The sequence below is a fragment of the Leucoraja erinacea genome, chromosome 12 (genome assembly GCF_028641065.1).
Source record: "Leucoraja erinacea ecotype New England chromosome 12, Leri_hhj_1, whole genome shotgun sequence".
Lineage (NCBI taxonomy): Eukaryota > Metazoa > Chordata > Chondrichthyes > Rajiformes > Rajidae > Leucoraja > Leucoraja erinaceus.
In genome coordinates this window covers 1,652,020-1,671,091 of record NC_073388.1, presented here as the reverse complement: position 1 = coordinate 1,671,091, position 19,072 = coordinate 1,652,020, and the positions used below count along the sequence as shown (strand labels likewise).

At 47.3% G+C, this 19,072-nt stretch overlaps 1 long non-coding RNA gene across 1 annotated transcript; it reads left to right on the top strand.

Moving 5' to 3' along the window:
- Positions 1–1,592: 1,592 nt before the first annotated feature.
- On the top strand, positions 1,593–18,591 carry LOC129701985 (uncharacterized). Its single transcript, XR_008724305.1, has 3 exons — positions 1,593–1,731; positions 12,612–12,905; positions 18,459–18,591. It is a non-coding gene; the product is annotated as an uncharacterized LOC129701985 (long non-coding RNA).
- Positions 18,592–19,072: the final 481 nt, after the last annotated feature.

The window sequence follows — 19,072 nt, the reverse complement described above, 5'->3', positions numbered from 1 at the left end:
GTGTTGGTGAGGTGGGGGTGGGGGTGGTGTTGGTGAGGTGGGGTGGGGGCAGTGTGTGGGGAGGTGGGGGGGTGGGGGGGCAGTGTGTGGGGAGGTGGGGGAGGGGGCAGTGTGTGGGTGAGGTGGGGGGGGCAGTGTTGTGGTGGAGGGGAGGGTGGGTGAGGGCAGTGTGGGCAGTGTTGGTGTGGGGGAGGGGCAGTGTTGGTGAGGGTGGGGGGGTGTGTGGGTGAGGTGGGGTGTGGGGCAGGGGGGGGCAGTGGGTGGGGAGGTGTGTGGGGAGGGGCAGTGTGTGGGTGTGGGGGTGGGGTCAGTGTGTGTGGGGTGGGGGGGGGTGGGGGTGTGGGGCAGGTGGGGGAGGGGGCAGTGTTGGTGAGTGTGGGTGTGGGGCAGTGTGGTGAGGTGTGGGGGTGGTGTGTGGGTGGGGGAGGGGCAGTGTGTGGTGAGGGGGTGGGGCAGTGTGGTGTGGTGGGTGTGGGGGCAGTGTGGTGGGGGTGGGGCAGTGTTGGTGAGGGTGGTGGAGGGGGGGTGGGGTGGTGAGGGTGAGGTGTGGGGGGGGCAGTGTGTGGTGAGGTGGGGGTGGGGGTGAGGGGCAGTGTGGTGGGGGGGGGGCAGTGTGTGGTGAGGGGGGGGGGGGGGTGAGTCAGTGTGTGGGTGGGGGGAGGGGTGGGTGTTGGTGGGGGGGGGTGGGGCAGTGTGGTGAGGTGGGGGGAGGGGCAGTGTGGCAGTGTGGTGAGGTGGGGGGGGGGGTGGTGGTGGGGGGGGGGGGGCAGTGTTGGTGAGGTGGGGGAGGGGCAGTGTGGTGAGGTGGGGGAGGGGCAGTGTGGGGGGGGGAGGGGCAGTGTGTGGTGAGGTGGTGGGAGGGGCAGGTGGGGGGGTGTGGGGGGGGGGGGTGTGTGAGGTGAGGTGGGGGAGGGGCAGTGTTGGTGAGGTGGGGGAGGGGCAGTGTGTGTGAGGTGAGGGGGAGGGGGGCAGTGTTGGTGAGGTGGGGGTGGGGGGCAGTGTGTTGGTGGGGCAGGTGGGGGGGGGGGGGGCAGGTGTGGGTGGGGTGGGTGGGGGCAGTGTGGTGGGGGAGGGGCAGTGTGGGTGGGGTGGGTGTGGGGTGGGGGGTGTGGGTGGTGAGGGGGGGGGGGGGGTGGGGGCAGGGTGGGGGCAGTGTTGGTGAGGTGGGGGGGGTGGGTGTTGGTGAGGGGGGGGAGGGGCAGTGTTGGTGAGGGTGGGGGTGGGGGGAGGGCAGTGTGGTGAGGTGGGGGGCAGGGGGGGGGCAGTGTTGTGTGGGGCAGGGGTGGGGGAGGGGCAGTGTTGGTGAGGTGGGGGTGGGGCAGTGTTGGTGAGGTGGGGGAGGGGCAGTGTTGGTGAGGTGGGGGTGGGGCAGTGTTGGTGAGGTGGGGGAGGACAGGAAGGAGTGGGGTGGTGGAGGAGGGGGGGGGTGGGGGGTGAGGTGGAGGGTGGGAGAATGAAAGAGGAGGTGGTGGTGGGGGGAAGGGCGGGAAAGGAGGTGGTGGTGGTCAGGGGCGGGAAAAACCGGGGGGGGGGGGGGGCCAGAGGGGACACGTCCCCCCCATGTTTTGAGAGGTGGGTGGCATCCGCCCCGAAGTTTTTGTGATTCTGATTTTAAAATCTCCGTTTTTAGCGCTGGATTGAGCCTCCGAAGCTTCGCGCGTGTGATTGAGTGTGCGCATGCGCGCGTGGCCGCCAAAAAATTGTGGCCCCCATCCCCTCCATGTTTTGATAGTGAGTTCCGTCTTGGTGGTGGGAGAGGGAGGTGGTGGTGGGGAAGGGGAAGGGCAGGAAGGAGGAGGTGGTGGTGGAGGGGGAGGTGGTGGGGGGGAAGGGAAAGGGCGGGAAGGAGGAAGTGGTGCAGACAGTTTTACTGGTGGAGGAGGAGGGGGAGGGAGGTGGGGAAGGGGAGGGAGGTGGTGGTCAAAGATCCTATAGCGAGCAAGATAGATCACTCGATGAAAAAGACATAGTACGGCCATGGGCAGATTCATGTGTAATTTTCGGCCCCATTTCCATAACCGGCTACCGTCTCCGCACCAAAGATCCCATAGCAGAACAAAGATACTAGTGCAGAGAAGGAAACCGGTTACGGAAACATCCTTGTAAAAATAAAGGTTATTTGGTAAAAATGTTCTTCTCATTTTCGGAATTATAATTTATTAACACAAACTGTTCTCCGGCAACGTTGATTACACAGCGAGTCGGGTCGGGTCGGGTTATTGAAATGGATGAAAAAAAGGCCCATGTTCCACTCCGTTGCGTACTACACGTCAGCCCATTGCATTCAGAAGGAGTGGTCTATCTTGCTTGCTATAGGATCTTTGGTGGTGGTGGTGGAGGAAGAGGTGAGGGGGGAGGAGGAGGAGATGGGGGAGGTTGAGTGATGGGCGCCCACACACACACAGTCAGTCGAAATGTGTATGAAGGAACTGCAGATGCTGGTTTAAACCAAAGATAGACCCAAAAAGCTGGATGTAACTCGGCGGAACAGGCAGCATCTCTGGAGAGAAGGAATGGGTGACGTTTTGGGTCGAGAGCCTTCAGACTGGTTAGTGAGTCAAGTCAAGTCAAGTCAAGTTTATTTGTCACATACACATACGAGATGTGCAGTGAAATGAAAGTGGCAATGCTCGCGGACTTTTGTGCAAAAGACAAACAACAAAACAACCAAACAAATTATACACACAATCATAACACACATATTATTTTACATAATAAATAATGGAAGGAAAAAACGTTCTGTAGAGTTAATCCCTGGTGAGATAGGCGTTTACGGTCCGAATTGCCTCTGGGAAGAAACTCCTTCTCAACCTCTCCGTTCTCACCGCATGGCAACGGAGGCGTTTACCTGACCGTAGCAGCTGGAACAGTCCGTTGCAGGGGTGGAAGGGGTCTCTCATGATTTTGTTTGCTCTGGAGTTGCACCTCCTGTTGTATAGTTCCTGCAGGGGGGTGAGTGAAGTTCCCATAGTGCGTTCGGCCGAACGCACTACTCTCTGCAGAGCCTTCTTGTCCTTGGCAGAGCAATTCCCAAACCAGATGGTAATGTTCCCGGACAAGATGCTTTCCACCGCCGCTGCGTAGAAGCACTGGAGGATCCTCGGAAACACTCTGAATTTCCTCAATTGCCTGAGGTAAAGGCGCTGCCTTGCCTTACTCACGAGTGCTGAGGCGTGTGATGCCCATGTCATATCCTCAGAGATGTGGACTCCCAGATATTTAAAACAGTTTACCCTATCCACAGGATCCCCATTTATCCTCAATGGAGTGTACGTCCTCGGATGATGTGCCCTCCTAAAGTCCATGATCAGCTCCTTCGTTTTTTTGATGTTCAAGAGGAGGCTGTTATCCTGGCAGGAGTAGGCCATTCGGCCCTTCGAGCCTGCACCGCCATGTTATCCTGGCACCAGAGTGCTAGATCAGGGAAACGAGAGATCTAGACGCTGATGTTGACAGATGAAGAACAATGAATGAAAGATATGCCAAAAAACTGACGATGATAAAAGACAGAGACACAGGGCATTCACCTCCAATGATACAGTGGCCTACATGAAGACCAGATACGACCTTTGTAAGGCCATCAAAAAGGCCAAAAGGGACTTCTGCTCCAAACTGGAGGACGAGACTGATGTTCGGCAGCTGTGGCAGGGCCTGAATGCAATCATCTCCTACAAGGCGAAACCAGGAGGCAGCTCGAATGTCGGTGTAACATCACTCCCTGACGAGCTCAATGCATTTTACGCACGCTTTGACAGGGAGAATACTGATGTGCCTTCCCGATCCCCCATTCGCTGTGATGGCATTTCAGTCTCAGTCACAGAGGCCGATATCAGGAAATCCTTCAGAGGGGTGAACCCCCGAAAAGCACCTGGTCCTGATGGTATACCCGGTCGTGTTCTAAAAAACCTGTGCGGACCAACTGGCTGGAGTTTTTACGGACATTTTCAACCTTTCACTTCTGAGGTCTGAGATCCCCCACCTGCTTTAAAAGGGCATCAATTATATCGGTGCCCAAGAAGAGTAAGGTGACGTGCCTCAATGACTATTGACCAGTGGCACTAACGCCGGTGGTGATGAAGTGCTTTGAGAGGTTGATCATGGAGCAAATCAATTCCTACCTAGACAAAAACATGGACCCACTGCAGTTCGCTTACTGCCACAACAGATCAATGGTGGATGCGATCTCCCTGGCCCTCCACTCCGCACTGGACCACTTGGACAACAAAAACTCATATGTCAGGCTGTTATTCATTGATTACAGCTCGGCATTTAACACAATCATCCCCTCCAAACTGGTTACCAAACTCGCAGAACTGGGTCTCTGCGCATCCCTCTGCAACTGGATCCTCGACTTCCTCATCCATAGACCACAGTCTGTTCGTATTGGTGGAAATGTGTCAGCCTCAATAACAATCGATAACGTGCTCAGCCCCCTGCTGTACTCACTCTATACCAATGACTGCGTAGCCAACCACAGTGCGAACTCCATCATCAAGTTCGCTGACGACACCACTATTGTGGGGCGTATCACTGATGGGGATGAGTCAGAATATAAAAGAGAGATCGAGCAACTATCCATATGGTGCCAGCGCAATAACCTGGCCCTCAACACCAGCAAAACCAAGGAACTGATTGTGGACTTTGGAAGGAGTAGGGGGGGACCCACAGCCCCATTTATATCAACGGGCCGATGGTTGAAAGGGTCAAGAGCTTCAAATTCCTGGGCGTGCACATCTCTGAAGATGTCGGACAAAACTGATTATTAATAACCACTCTCTGCTATTTGCACTTCATCAGTTTATTTATTCATGTGTGTATATATTTATATCATGGTATATGGGCACATTTATCTGTTTTGTAGTAAATGCCTACTATTTTCTGTGTGCTTAAGCAAAGCAAGAATTTCATTGTCCTATACAGAAACACATGATAATAAACTCACGTGAACTTGAACTTGAAACAGGCCATTGTCAGCTGTTTGTAGGGTTAAAACGAGAAGCTGGTGCGACGGGTGGTGGAGGGATAGAGAGAGGGAATGCCAGGACTACCTGAAGTAAGAAAATTTAAAGACTTGGCAAAAAAACTGGGAAAAGATTTCTTCAACCTGCAACCAGATAAAAGATCCGTAAAAGACAACTGGGTGTGGCTGAGAAACTCTTTAAATAATATTGTTACAAATCATGTTCCTCAAAAACTCATTAAGGGCCGTATGCGTCCTCCTTGGTTTTCGGCAAAACTGAAACGTCTCTGCAGTAAGAAAGAGAAGTTTTATATCCCTGCCAAAAAAAGAGGTACAAAACTGGACTGGGACAATTATACTAGAGTGCGAAAGCAAGTCGATCGTGTATGTAGGAGTGCTCATAGACAACATGTTTCTTCTATTCTTGGGGGAGAGCAGCCCAAGGCTTTTTGGAGATATGTGAAATCCAGACGGACAGACAACACTGGTGTCCAGATGGTTAAAGTGAACAACTGTCTGATCACTGAGGACCAGGCGAAAGCAGAAGCTCTTGCAAACCAATTTCAACACGTTTTCACCCGGGAAGATGTGGAGCCTTCATCATTTCCAGTCCTACCGCGCAGCCCATATGCCGATATGCCTGCTATTAAAATTGAGGTTGAAGGTGTCAAGAAGTTATTGCTCAACATCAATACCACAAAAGCAATTGGACCAGATCAGATACAGAATCAAGCCCTCAAGATCGCAGCCGAAGAACTGGCTCCAGTTTTGCAGTTCATTTTCCAACAGTCGCTTGACTCAGGTGATGTTCCGCTGGATTGGAGGAAGGCTAACATCACTCCTCTCTTTAAGAAGGGTTCAACCACCAACCCAGCGAATTATCGTCCTGTTTCATTAACAAGTACTTGCTGCAAACTGCTGGAGTATTTAATTGATAGTAATCTGATTAGACATGTGAGCAAACGTGTTAAATTTGCTATATTTAAGAGGGAGTTAGATGTGGCCCTTGTGGCTAAGGGGGTCAGAGGGTATGGAGACATTTCTCAAGCATTTGATGTCATCCCACACCAGAGACTGCTTCGGAAGCTTGACTTCTATGGTATTCATTCCAACACGAAACGATGGATTTCCAGTTTCCTGACAAAACGTCTTCAGCGCGTGTGTGTGAACGGAAAGAGCTCCAATTGGCGTCTAGTGTTGAGTGGTACACCTCAGGGCACAGTACTTGGCCCACATCTATTTTTGCTGTACATAAATGACATCCATGAAAAAGTCGCAAGTACGACCAGATTATTCGCTGATGATTGTTAGCTGTACCGTCCAATTAAGTCAGCTGATGATGAAGATGCTCTCCAAAAGGATCTCGATACTATGGTTGAGTGGTCACAACAATGGGGCATGCAGTTCAACCCTTCCAAATATGAAACCATGCGTGTCACCAGAAAGGAATCCAGGCGAAACATCTTACAATATACTTGGTGCCACCCTTGAAGAATCCAAACAAACCAAGTATTTTGGCATCAAATTGCAAAATGTGTTTCTTAAATGTTGCAATAGTCCCTGCCTCAACCACCTTCCTCTGGCAGCTTGTTCCATACACCCACCACCCTTTGTGTGAATAAGTTACCCCTCAGATTCCTATTAAATCTTTCCCCCTTCACCTTAAACCTATGTCCTCTGGTTCCTGATTCCCCTGCTCTGGGTAAGAGACTCTCTGCGTTGACCCGATCTATTCCTCTCATTTTATACACCTCTATACGATCACCACTCATCCTCCTGTGCTCCAAGGAATAGTCCTTGCTTCTCCTCAGGATCTCCCCTGCACATAACACCAGCAGTCCTGAACCAAAAGTCTGTCTCCATTTCTCTCCACAGTTCCTTCAACACTTTGTGTTGTGCTGAAGATTCCAGTTTCTGTAGTGGCTACATCTCCAAGCGTGAACGATGGGTAGCTTCATCTATCCAACTATAAGTTGGAGCAGCATTGACATAAGGATGGAGGAGTCTCCTACAGTGTTCTCAGGAGAACCTAGCCACAATGTCCCTGGTCCAAGACAGTATTACTGCTCAATGAAGTGATACAAACCTGGGCGGCTGGCATCTATGAGATAATCTCCAAGCAAGACTCATCATGGCATTGTTTGCAATAGTTGTGGAAAAGGACATGAAGTTTCTGTGCCGAATTACTCCATAGCACTTGTCTCTTTTCAGTTCAGGTTGTCCCTGGGTTATGAACGCACTAGCCAACGAACGTCAGTATTTTGTGTGCTTTCTTCATCACTCTGTCTACCTGTGTTGCCACCTTTGCAATTCAGCACGGGTTCTTCAATATTCCCCCGGGTCCTACCATGAATGTATCAAAAAGGCAGCCAGCATCATCAAGGACCCGCACCACCCTGGCCACACACTCATTTCACTCCTGCCTTTGGGAAGAAGGTGCAGGAGTTTGAAAACTGTACCTTCCATGTTCACGAACAGCTTCTTTCCATCAGTCTTCAGGCTATTGAACACCACAAACTCCAACCAGACTGATATACGCTGCCTGGGTTTCACTAGGGATTTGGGGTTTTATTTATGCACTTTTAAAAAATGTATTGAAGTTCTTTTTATGTTTATTTAATACATTGTCTATTGAGAACTGTGTTTACAAACCTGTTATGCTGCTGCTGCAAGTAAGATCCGTTTCCGAATACATGGCAATAAAATACTCTTAATAGTGTATGTCGTGCTCTTATTAGACCCCGCAAAATGCATCAGCTCGCACTCACCGAGTTCAATTTATCATCTTTGCTCAATTTGCCAACTGATCAATGTCACTCCGTAATCTGATGTATCACTCACACCTCACCATCAGCACCTCCACCAATACTCCTGCTGGAGATCATAGAAACATACAACATAGATGCAGGAGTAGGCCATTTGGCCCTTCGTGCCAGTACTGCCATTCAATGTGATCATAGCTGATCATCTAAAATCAGTACCCCGTTCCTGCTTTTTCCCCATATCCCTTGATTCCATTAGCCCTAAGAGCTAAATCTAACTCTCTCCTGAAAACATCCAGTGAATTGGCATCCACTGCCATCGGTGGCAGAGAATTCCACAGATTCACAACTCTGGCTGAAAAAGTTTTTCCTCATCTCAGTCTTAAATGGCCGACTCCTTATTCTTAAACTGTGACCCCTGGTTCTGGACTCCCCCAACATGGGGAACATATTTCCTGCATCTAGCCTGTCCAATCCCTTAAGAATGTTACATTTCTATAAGATCCTTTTAAATTCCACTGAATACTTCTTTCTTATTTCTCTCTTTAAAAAAAAAATGAAGTTGTACAGAGAATGTATTATGTTAACATAATTTTGGGAACCTGTAAAAAGTTACCATTGTATTGTACTCACTTCTAATAAAATAAAAAAATAAAAAATAAATAAATTCCACTGAATACAAGCCCAGTCGCGCAATCAAGGTGTTAGATTGGAGACGGGCCAGTTTCAAGGGGAAGAGGACTGATCTGCCTGGGTGAATTGGAATCTAATCCAGGCAGGCAAAATTAATGCCTTTACCGTAGAAATGTTTCTGCTAGATTCGAGCTCCAATGGGAGAAGGATAGAAAATGATGACAGAAATCTGCAATTAGTGAAGAAGATACGATGAAAAAAAGGGGATGTGACAAATACTAGTTATCACGAGAAAGTTCAGTGAGGAAGTTAAAAAAGGAAATGAGATGACATAGAAAAAGACTCAGCAAACATGAAATCCAAAAATAGGTACGTGAGAAGGAAAAGGGTTGTAAGAGGAGATGAGCGGGGCCGTGCGGGGTCCTGAAAAGGAAATCTATTCCCGGAATCAGGGAGGCACTAAATAAGCTGTTGACATCAGTCTTTAACATGGAAGGGAATGCTGCTTGAGTTTCTGTAAAGGAACATATAGTTGAGATTCCAAATGGGTTAAGAATCGACAGAGGACGTGCAAAGTAAACAGTTGTGGTGTCAGTCCAGGGTTCTCATCATCTGGTTCAAATGAGATACTATGTGAGCTGTTGAAACGTTGGGTATGAAACTGCAGAGGCCGGGGCTTTATTCTGAGTGCGGGGGGGGGTGTCTGAGGTCTGGAATATTGCAAATATTTAAAAATAAACTACAGGAATATACCCAGTAATTGCAGACCAGTCTTTTTCATTACTTTGCCTATCTAGTCCCTCCACAGATGATGCCTTTCGTGCTGAGTTACACCAGCACTTTATCTTTAGTTTATTATTGTCATGTATACCGAGGTACTTTGAAAAGCTTTTTGTTGTCAGTGAAAAGACGACATCATTGCAGATAGACACAAAAAGCTGGAGTAACTCAGCAGGACAGGCAGCATCTCTGGAGAGAAGGAATGGGTGACGTTTCAGGTCAAGACCCTTCTGCAATGTCACCCATTCCTTCTCTCCAGAGATGCTGCCTGTCCCGCTGCGTTACTCCAGCTTTTTGTGTCTATCTTCGGTTTACACCAGCATCTGCAGTTCCATCTGCAATCAAGCCGTCCACAGTGTGAAGATACAGAGTAAAGGGAATGACGTTTAGTGCAAGATAAAATCCAGTAGAGTGCAATTAAAGATAGTCTGCGGGCCTCCAATGAGGTAGATGGTAGGTCAGGACCAATCTCCAGTTGGAGAAAGGATGGTTCGGTTGCATGAGTCAAGTCGGGGGGGTAGTTTCCCCGCCATGGGTACCATGTAATCCCGTGCTACCTGCTCCATGGTCGGATAGTCGGTGACTAAACCGTCGCCCCCACCTGGTTTGCCAGGTGAGGAGGGGGCTGTGGACCCCCAGCAGGACCAAAAACAAGACCTATCAAAGGGCAGATGAGCTTCTGGCGAGCCAACGGCCATCCACACTTCAGTAGAAGTTGCAATTACTGTTGTACGTAGCATTGTAAAGCCCCTGTCCCACTTAGGAGACCTAAACAGCAACCTCTGGTGACCTTGCCCGCCACCCAAGGTTTCCATGAGGTCACCGGAGGTTTTGGTCGCTCTCCCTAATGGTCGAAAGTGGTTTCCGCATGGTCGAGGCTTCTTCTAGGTTGCTGCTATTTTTTTCATCATGATTAAAACCAGCCTCAAATAAAAATAGGTTGCTGATTTAAACATCGATAATTTTTTAGTCGCAGGTCTAGTCGAAGCTGGTTTCCTTCATAGTCGAGGAAGGTTTTCAACATATGCGTGGGAGGTGGTAGGAGGTTGCAGGTCTCTTCGACCTTGATTTTTTTTTTGGGTGGCCGGCAAGGTCACCAGAGGTTGCTGTTTAGGTCTCCTAAGTGGGACAGGGGCATGTTTTCAATGATGATGATGATGAGTTGCATGAGAACAGCTGGGAAGTAACTGTTCCAGAATCTATAGGTATGTGATACTCAAGGTTCTAGCATCAGCAGTTCCTTGTGGCTCCATTGTGATTTTTCGTTTGATTAATTGGCAAGGTGATTGAGGAAAATGCAACTGAAAAGAACAAGCAAAGGAGTCATGATGGACCTTCATAAAAACTCTGATTTGGCCAAAAACAGTGGACTGAAGTATTCTGACTGGTTACATCAGGAATGCAAGAGGCTGCAGGGGGTGTTGGTACCAGCCCAGTCCACCATGGGCACAGGTCTCCCCACCATCAGAGGCTTCCCCCGACTTGTGTTGTACTTCCGGTGGCGCTGGTGTCAGCAGCCTCCACCTACAGCCCGGTATCTTTTTGTTTTTTTGTTTTTTTAGTTATGTTGAAGTGTGTTTTTTATGATTTTTTTAATGTCTTTATGTGGGGGAAGAGGGCACGGTGCGGGGGATACCGTCCTTCAGCCGCTTCCTGGTGAGGACGCGACTATTATTCCAGTCGCGTCCTCGCCCCCCCTCCCCCCACAGCGGCCTACCTACCTGGATTGGCGCGGCCTTTCCTGCCGGGATCGACCGGAGCTCCAGCAGCGGCGGGACAGCGCTGGAACATCGCGGGGCTGGCGATGCCTTACCGGGGGTCGCCGTCTGGAGCCCGGAGTGCTGGACCTGCTGCATCGACATCCTGGAGCTGCGGTTTGTGTAGCTCCCAACGCGGGCGGCGCTGATGGACAGCGCGGGGTCCTGCGACTCTGCCCGGCTCGACCTGCGGACTCCGGAGCTGCGGACTCCGGCAGCGGGAGGCGGCTGGTCAGGAGGTCCGGGCCGCTGAGGAGGAGGATGCTCACCGTCGGGGTTCGGCGTCGGCGTTCCACCAGCCCGGCGTGAGGGCCTGAACATCGGGCCACCCAGGGCAGCGACTGCGGGTGCTCGGAAGGCCCCGACCACGGATGAACACGGAGGGGAGGCTGGCTGGACTATGGTGCCATCCTCACCTTGGTGCCATTTATGTTATGTTGTGTCGTGGACTTTCTGTGTTTGTGCTTTTTTTAAATTCAATTTCAATTCTATTTTTTATATGTTTTATTATTTATTTATTATTTATTGATTTTTTTGTGATTTTTTTTATGATACTGCTTGTAAGGGAAATTCATTTTGTTGTCTCAAATTGAGACAATGACAATAAATTTGAATACAATACAATACAATTCTACATGAAATGCTGCCTCACAAAATCAGCATCTATCATCTAGAATTTCCCACCATCGGGTCATGCCCACTTCTCACTGCTACAGTCAGACAGAAGGTGCTGAAGCCTGAAGTCCCCATACCACCAGGTTCAGGAACAGCTGCTTTCCTGCAACCATCAGATCAGGGACCACATCACCAACGCCCAGCTCCATGGGGAGATGTCACCTCTGACTGAGACGATCAGATGGAGAAGGATGAGGTTCGCTGGTCAATGCCAGCAAACAAGGTTGTGCTGTGGGAACCTACCCATGGAAGATGTGATCCAGGCCGATGCTGAAGACGTTGATGGAAGATGCATGTGTAGAGACAAAAGAGGAGCTTGCCAGCTGCATGGAGGACAGAGATGTGTGGTGCGTCCGTCACCGTGCCCGTTGGAAACCAGCACCAATGCGTCGCTAATGTTTTCAACGAGGATGATGATGATGATGATGAGATTGTTGAACCCACCTGCATAATTCCAATCCTGCCTCAGTCGCAGAATACCACGGGTTTGTTAATTTTTTTAATTGTTTTTTGCATTAATGTCTTTTTGTTCAATGTCTTTCATTTCTTTTTTTACTGTCTTGCAAAATTGATGTTCAGTGTTTGTGTCTTTGTCTCAATCTATGTCATTGCAATGCTGCTAAAAGCCAGATTTCCACGACACCTGTACCTCAACGTACTTGTGCATGTGAAAACAAACTCGACTTGAGACCAAAGAAGAAAGCCAAAATAACTGTTCTTTCCCTCCACAGATGTTGCCTGAGTTCCGCCAGCATTTTGTGTTTGCTCAGGATTCCAACATCTGCAGTTTCTTGTGTCTCCAGGATAAAATCAATGATCACCTAGAAAACCACAATTTTGTCAATGCAAATTTGTATTCTCTGACAACTAAAACAAAGCTCTTTGAGGAACTGTGATGAACAGGATTTGGTGTGTGTCTATCATTACCATGTAGATGATGCAATATGTAAATACCTGAACTGAGGCCTTCATTCTCAGGATAGAGTAGCAGACTTAACTTCAAAAGATAAATAGATATCAGCAACAAGCTGACAAATGCTTCAGTTTTGTTTACAGATACAGCATGGAAACAGGCCCTTCGGCCCAGCGAATCCACACCGACCAGCAATTCCCGCACATTCACACTACCCTGCATACATCAGGGACAGTTTTACATGGTTTTACATTTATACCAAGCCAATTAACCTACAAGCCTGCACGTCTTTAGAGCATGGAATGAAACCGAAGATCTCGGAGAAAACCCGCGCAGGTCACAGGGAGAACGTACAGTTTCCGTACTAACAGCACCCGTAGCCAGGATCAAACCCGGGTCTCTGGCGCTGTAAGGCAGAAGCGTTGGTAAATACAGAGAACAAAAAGAGAAGAGAGCTATTTTGGAGTAATTATTCGAGCCTGTCAATTTCATCTGATATCCAACTCAGTTTTTTCTCCATCCATCAGAAAAAAAGTTCCACAGCTGAACTCCATAATATATTAAAATGAACTGAAAAGAGTATATAACCAGGCTCTGGGAAAAAAGTTCTGGTTTTAAAAATCCTTAAGGGCAAAGTTAGAAAGTTTTAACAGGGAGAGCATCTAGCTCAGAGAATTTTGTAAGCTCAAGATCAATCTCCAATTCTAGAGAGTAGACACCAAAGTCTTTCTTCATACTGGAGAAACTCAGTGGGTGAGGCAACATCTATGGAGCAAAGGAATAGGTGATGTTTCTGGTCGAGACCTCATCAATCTGAAGAAGGGTCTCGACCCGAAACATTACCTATTCTTTCGCTCTGCATAGCATGCTGCCTCACCCAGCGCGCTGAGTTTCTTTCCGGCCAGCATTTTTGTCTACTGCTTTCGATTTTTCCCAGCATCTGCAGTTCTTTTTGTTTAATTAACAATTTCCTATGCTATATCATTTTTTCCCCATATTAGCCTATATTTTAGAGGCTAAACTAGCAGAAAAATTGGGCAAATTTAGAACGTTTTCAGAGAGAAAGCTCAGAGATTAAGCTCAACAATCTCCGATGCTAGGTAGACAAAAATACTGGAGAAACTCAGCGGGTGAGGCAACATCTTTGGAGCAAAGGAATAGGTGATGTTTCTGGTCGAGACCTCATCAATCTGAAGAAGGGTCTGTCTGAAATAAACTCGCTTTCTCCAATTTTTGTCTAATAGCATAATTTCTTAAACTATCTCCTATGCTATATAATTTCATCATTTAGCAAAAAAAAAGAAAAGTAGTGAGAAGTAGCCCCAAATAAACCAAACAACTTTTTCGAACGCTACATGTTTTCCATGTGTAATTGTGCATATTCATAAGAATAATACAAACAGGAGAGGGCCAACTGACCCTGAAAACCAAGAGATAATGGTTGACTCACCCTGGTTTCAACACAATTTTTGTGCTCTCTCTCTCACCATAATCTCCTGATTACCTTGTTGAAATAGAGTGATACAGCGTTGAAACTTGCCCGCACCGATCAACATGTTTCAACGATACTAGTCACACCTGCATGCATTTGGCCCATATCCCTCGAAGCCTATCCTAGGTATCAATCTGTGCCCTCAACATATTCATTAACTGTTCTCTGAGATAGAGAGTATCAAATAGTCACAATCTTATGAGAAAGGAAAATGTTCCAAAATTGAATTTTTAAATAGATAATTTCTGGTGAAACTCGTTTCTAGATACAACCACTACAGTCAGCATCCACCCGATCAATGCCTCTCAGATTGCCACAAAAGAGCACCTCTCATTCTTCTGAACACCGACCGATGTGCACAGGCCTAACCTGGTCAACCTTTCTTCACATTCCAGAAATCACTTCTGTGAGGTTTCTGTGCAGTGCATCTGAAGCAAGCACGTCCTTTTAAAAATAGGCAGTATAACAACAACCCTGTCGACTTGAATCAATACTTCCCTACTTAGTTCATAACCCTTGTAATAAAGGCCACATTCTCAGCATTCCTAATTACCTGCTGTGTTTGCTTGCCAATATTTTCAGTTTCATGGACCACGGACCCTAGATACTTTCATACCAACACATTTCACAGTCTCAATCCTTTCAACAATTTGCATTTTATGATTCCATTTCAAAGTGGACGACCTCACATATCCCTACATTCTACTCGATCTACCGACCTTGCTCAACCACTTGTCTCCTTTGTGGGCTGTTTGTGTTTACTTCACATTACATTGCATTTACTCCAGTAAGCTAAGTTTACTTGCCAACATTAGATTGTTAATCCACCTATCTTTGATCATCAGCAAACCTGGCTTTCTATTCAATTCCTTCATCCATGTCACGAATATTGAGTGTAAAATGCTGAGGTCCCCAGAACTGATGTCTAGTTATTAATTGTTAATCTGAAACATAGAAACAGAAAAAAAGGTGTGGGAGTAGGCCATTCGGCCCTCCGAGCCAGCACCACCATTCAATATGATCATGGTTGATCATCTAAAATCAGACACCCTTTCCTGTTTTTGCCCCATATCCCTTGATTCCTTTAGCCCTAAGAGCTAAATCTAACTCTCTCTTGAATATATACAATGAATTAGCCTCCACTGCCTTCTGTGGCAGAGAATTCCACAGATTCACAACTCTTTGTGTAAAAATGATTTTCCTCATCTCAGTCCTAAATAGGATGACAGAAGTTTTAGATTTAGCTTAGCAAGATAGATTTAGTTATATTTAACTCCCAGGGCTAAAGGAATCAAGGGATATGGGGGGGGAAAGCAGGAACGGGGTACTGATTTTGGATGATCAGCCATGATCATATTGAATGGCGGTGCTGGCTCGAAGGGCCTAGTCCTGCACCTATTTTCTATGTTTCTAAGTTACAAATTTGAAACGGAATGCCAAGGGGCAGGTGAGGCCATTGATTAGCATTTAGTGGTGATTACTAAATAGTGATGTGAATTTAGTACTGCTTTCTAATGTAGCACCTTGTTGAACCAAGCACTGCGGGATATGTTTGTGCTTAAGCTGATGAGCAAATTCAATGTGAATTTAATGTTGTGCATGGAGTTAAATAGCCACTTCTTTGGCGACAACTTGTAAAAATGCCAAAGAATTTAATTTAGGGCATAACGTCAGTGTTAACTTGATGTATGTTTACAGAGCTGCAGCAATAACACTTAACTGAGTTTGACACAAAAAGCTAGACAGACGGAAAAAGCTGATTCTGATGGTGATCACAAATCATATATGACAGTTTCGAGCAATAAACTGTAAAAACAGGGGCTCATAACCAAGGTGGTTAAAGCTAGAATGTTGCCAAATTCTCAATGAAACGGCGACAACAGAAACCAACAGAGGACAGGCTGTGTAAGATCGAACTGATGAACAACGTTTAAACAAGGTACATTAGTGACAATGGAAAGTAGAGTTTAAAACGTTAACATTAATGACCAGTAATAATATCAACATTGACATAGCTGCCGACTTTAATTACAGACTGAAATATGTGTAGTAACAAGTTCAGAAACGTGTCTGTGCCAAAACATCTGGATATAATAGGATGTTGAAAGCTGCTCCTGATGGACAAAGATGCTTCTACCCAGCTGTGCAGCTTTGGAGGTGGCGGAAGACTCTTATATGGGACCTGCAGATTCTGACGTGGGTGAGGCTGGATGATGGAGGGTAGTTTGGGGCATTGTGCATCAATTCCACTGGTTATGAATGGCCTCTGAGCTTGCTCCGTATTAGCACGTACAGATGCAGAGTGTACCATCTGCAAATGGTATTTCATTTACTCACCCGAGCCAGTGTAAAGCCACCTCCACAGGCCACGATCACCACCATCACCACAACGCACAGGTCAAGCCAGCACATGGGAGATCCACGTCTACACGTTCCACTGTAACTTGTGCATCATGCTGTCTCAAAAAGATATCACAGCTGGGTCTTTCTCCAGGAACTTTCTGGAGAACAACATCAGGGAACCTCATGAAACAGTCTAGGAACCCATGAAACAGACTCCAGAAGGCAGCAGGAGACAGAATCTTGATTTCCAAGGCCAGGAGGAGAAGGGGAGTGTGAGACATAGAAACATAGACAATAGGTGCAGGAGTAGGCCATTCGGCCCTTCGAGCCTGCACCGCCATTCAATATGATCATGGCTGATCATCCAACTCAGTATCCTGTACCTGCCTTCTCTCCATACCCCCTGATCCCTTTAGCCACAAGAGCCACATCTAACTCCCTCTTAAATATAGCCAATGAACTGGCCTCAACTACTTTCTGTGGCATAGAATTCCACAGATTCACCACTCTCTGTGTGAATTTTCTTTCTCTCATCTCGGTCCTAAAAGACTTCCCCCTTATCCTTAAACTGTGACCCCTTGTTTTGGACTTCCCCAACATCGAGACAATGCGTGATGAAAGGGAAAGCTGCAAATGTAGCTATTAAGCTATTCATCTTAAAAGATAAGACCTCCCAGGCATGAGGGTACCACAGTCTAGGAAGGGTGACTAGATGGCGTGCATTGCTTTTAACTTTACTGAGGAAGGACATTATTGCCATAGAGGGAGTGCAGAGAAGGTTCACCAGACTGATTCCTGGGATGTCAGGACTGTCTTATGAAGAAAGACTGGATAGACTTGGTTTATACTCTCTAGAATTTAGGAGATTGAGAGGGGATCTTATAGAAACTTACAAAATTCTTAAGGGGTTGGACAGGCTAGATGCAGGAAAGATTGTTCCCGATGTTAGGGAAGTCCAGGACAAGGGGTCACAGCTTAAGGATAAGGGGGAAATCCTTTAAAAACGAGATGAGAAGAACTTTTTTCACACAGAGAGTGGTGACTCTCTGGAACTCTCTGCCGCAGAGGGTAGTAGAGGCCAGTTCATTGGCTGTATTTAAGAGGGAGTTAGATGTGGCCCTTGTGGCTAAGGGGATCAGAGGGTATGGAGAGAAGGCAGATACGGGATACTGAGTTGGATGATCAGCCATGATCATATTGAATGGCGGTGCAGGCTCGAAGGGCCGAATGGCCTACTCCTGCACCTAATTTCTATGTTTCTGTGTTTCAGAGGTACATTGTGGAAACAGGCTCCTCAGGCCACGAGTCCGTGCCGATAATGTAAATAATTAATCCTCAGCTAAGGGGGATCCTTTCTCTCAGGGTGGAAACAGCCAACAGGAAAGGCCATAGCTATATGATGAGAGGGGGAATGTTGAATGGAGTTGTGCGGGCAAGTATTTTACACAGAGAGTAGAGGTGGCTTGGAACACACTGGGGTGCCTGGGGTGGTGGTGAGGGCAGGCATGATAGTGGTATTTAAGAGGCTTTTAGATAGACACATGGAAGTACAGGAAATAGAGGGAGATGGATCGTTTGCAGGCAAATGAGATCAGTTAGTGTCTTGTTTAAGAAGGAACTGCAGATGCTGAAAAAATCAAAGGTAGACAAAAATGCCGGAGAGACTCAGTGGGTGAGGCAGCATCTATGGAGCGAAGGAAATAGGTGACGTTTTGGGTCAAGACACAAAGGAATAGGTGATCCTTCGAGACCCGGAAGCATCTATGGAACAAAGGAATAGTTGACGTTTCGGGTCGAGACCCTTCCGGGTCTCGACCCGAAATGTCACCTATTCCTTCGCTCCATAGATACTGCCTCACCCGCTGAGTCTCTCCAGCATTTTTGTCTACCTTCAGTTAGTATCTTGTTCATCACATACATTGTGGGCCAAAGAGCCTGTACCTGAGCTGTAATGTTCTAGGTTCTAAACATGCTTCATTGCAGAATAGGACATTTTGATCTTAATGTTATTTATTATATTCTGGCAGGATTTCACTCCTGCCAGCAGCAACTAAATTACCAGTGTAAATGTAGGTCGGCAATGGAAGATATTTGCCCCACAATTTTAAGTGTTGTTAAACTTGTTTCAATCTTCTTCTCAAAGGTGATCCAGTGTAATATATCAAAGGTACACAAAATTGCTGGAGTAACTCAGCGGGTGCAGCAGCATCTATGGAGCGAAGGAAATAAGCGACGTTTCGGGCCGAAACCCTTCTTCAGTGTAATATATCAATGTGTGACTTGTCATATGTATTTCATCACATGGATACCATTATACACACGTGTGCAGTCCAAAAAGAATCATGAATAAACAGGCACACATCTCCAGAGTTGTTCATATTTCCTGTGTTTCATGGAGTCATAGAGTGATACAGTGTGGAAACAGGCCCTTTGGCCCAACTTGCCCACACCGGCCAACAATGTCCCAGCTACACTAGTCCCACCTGCCAGCATTTGGTCAATATCCTTCCAAATCTGTCCTATCCATGTACCTGTCTAACTGCTTCTTAAATGGTGGGATAGTCTCAGCCTCAACTACCTCCTCTGGCAGCTTGTTCCATACACCCACCACCCTCTGTGTGAAAACGTTACCCCTCCAGATTCCTATTAAATCGTTTCCCCTTCACCTTCAACCAATGTCCTCTGGTCCTCGATTCACCCACTCTGGACAAGTGGGGAGTGTGGCCAGGGGGGGGGGGGGGGGGGGGGGGGGTGGGG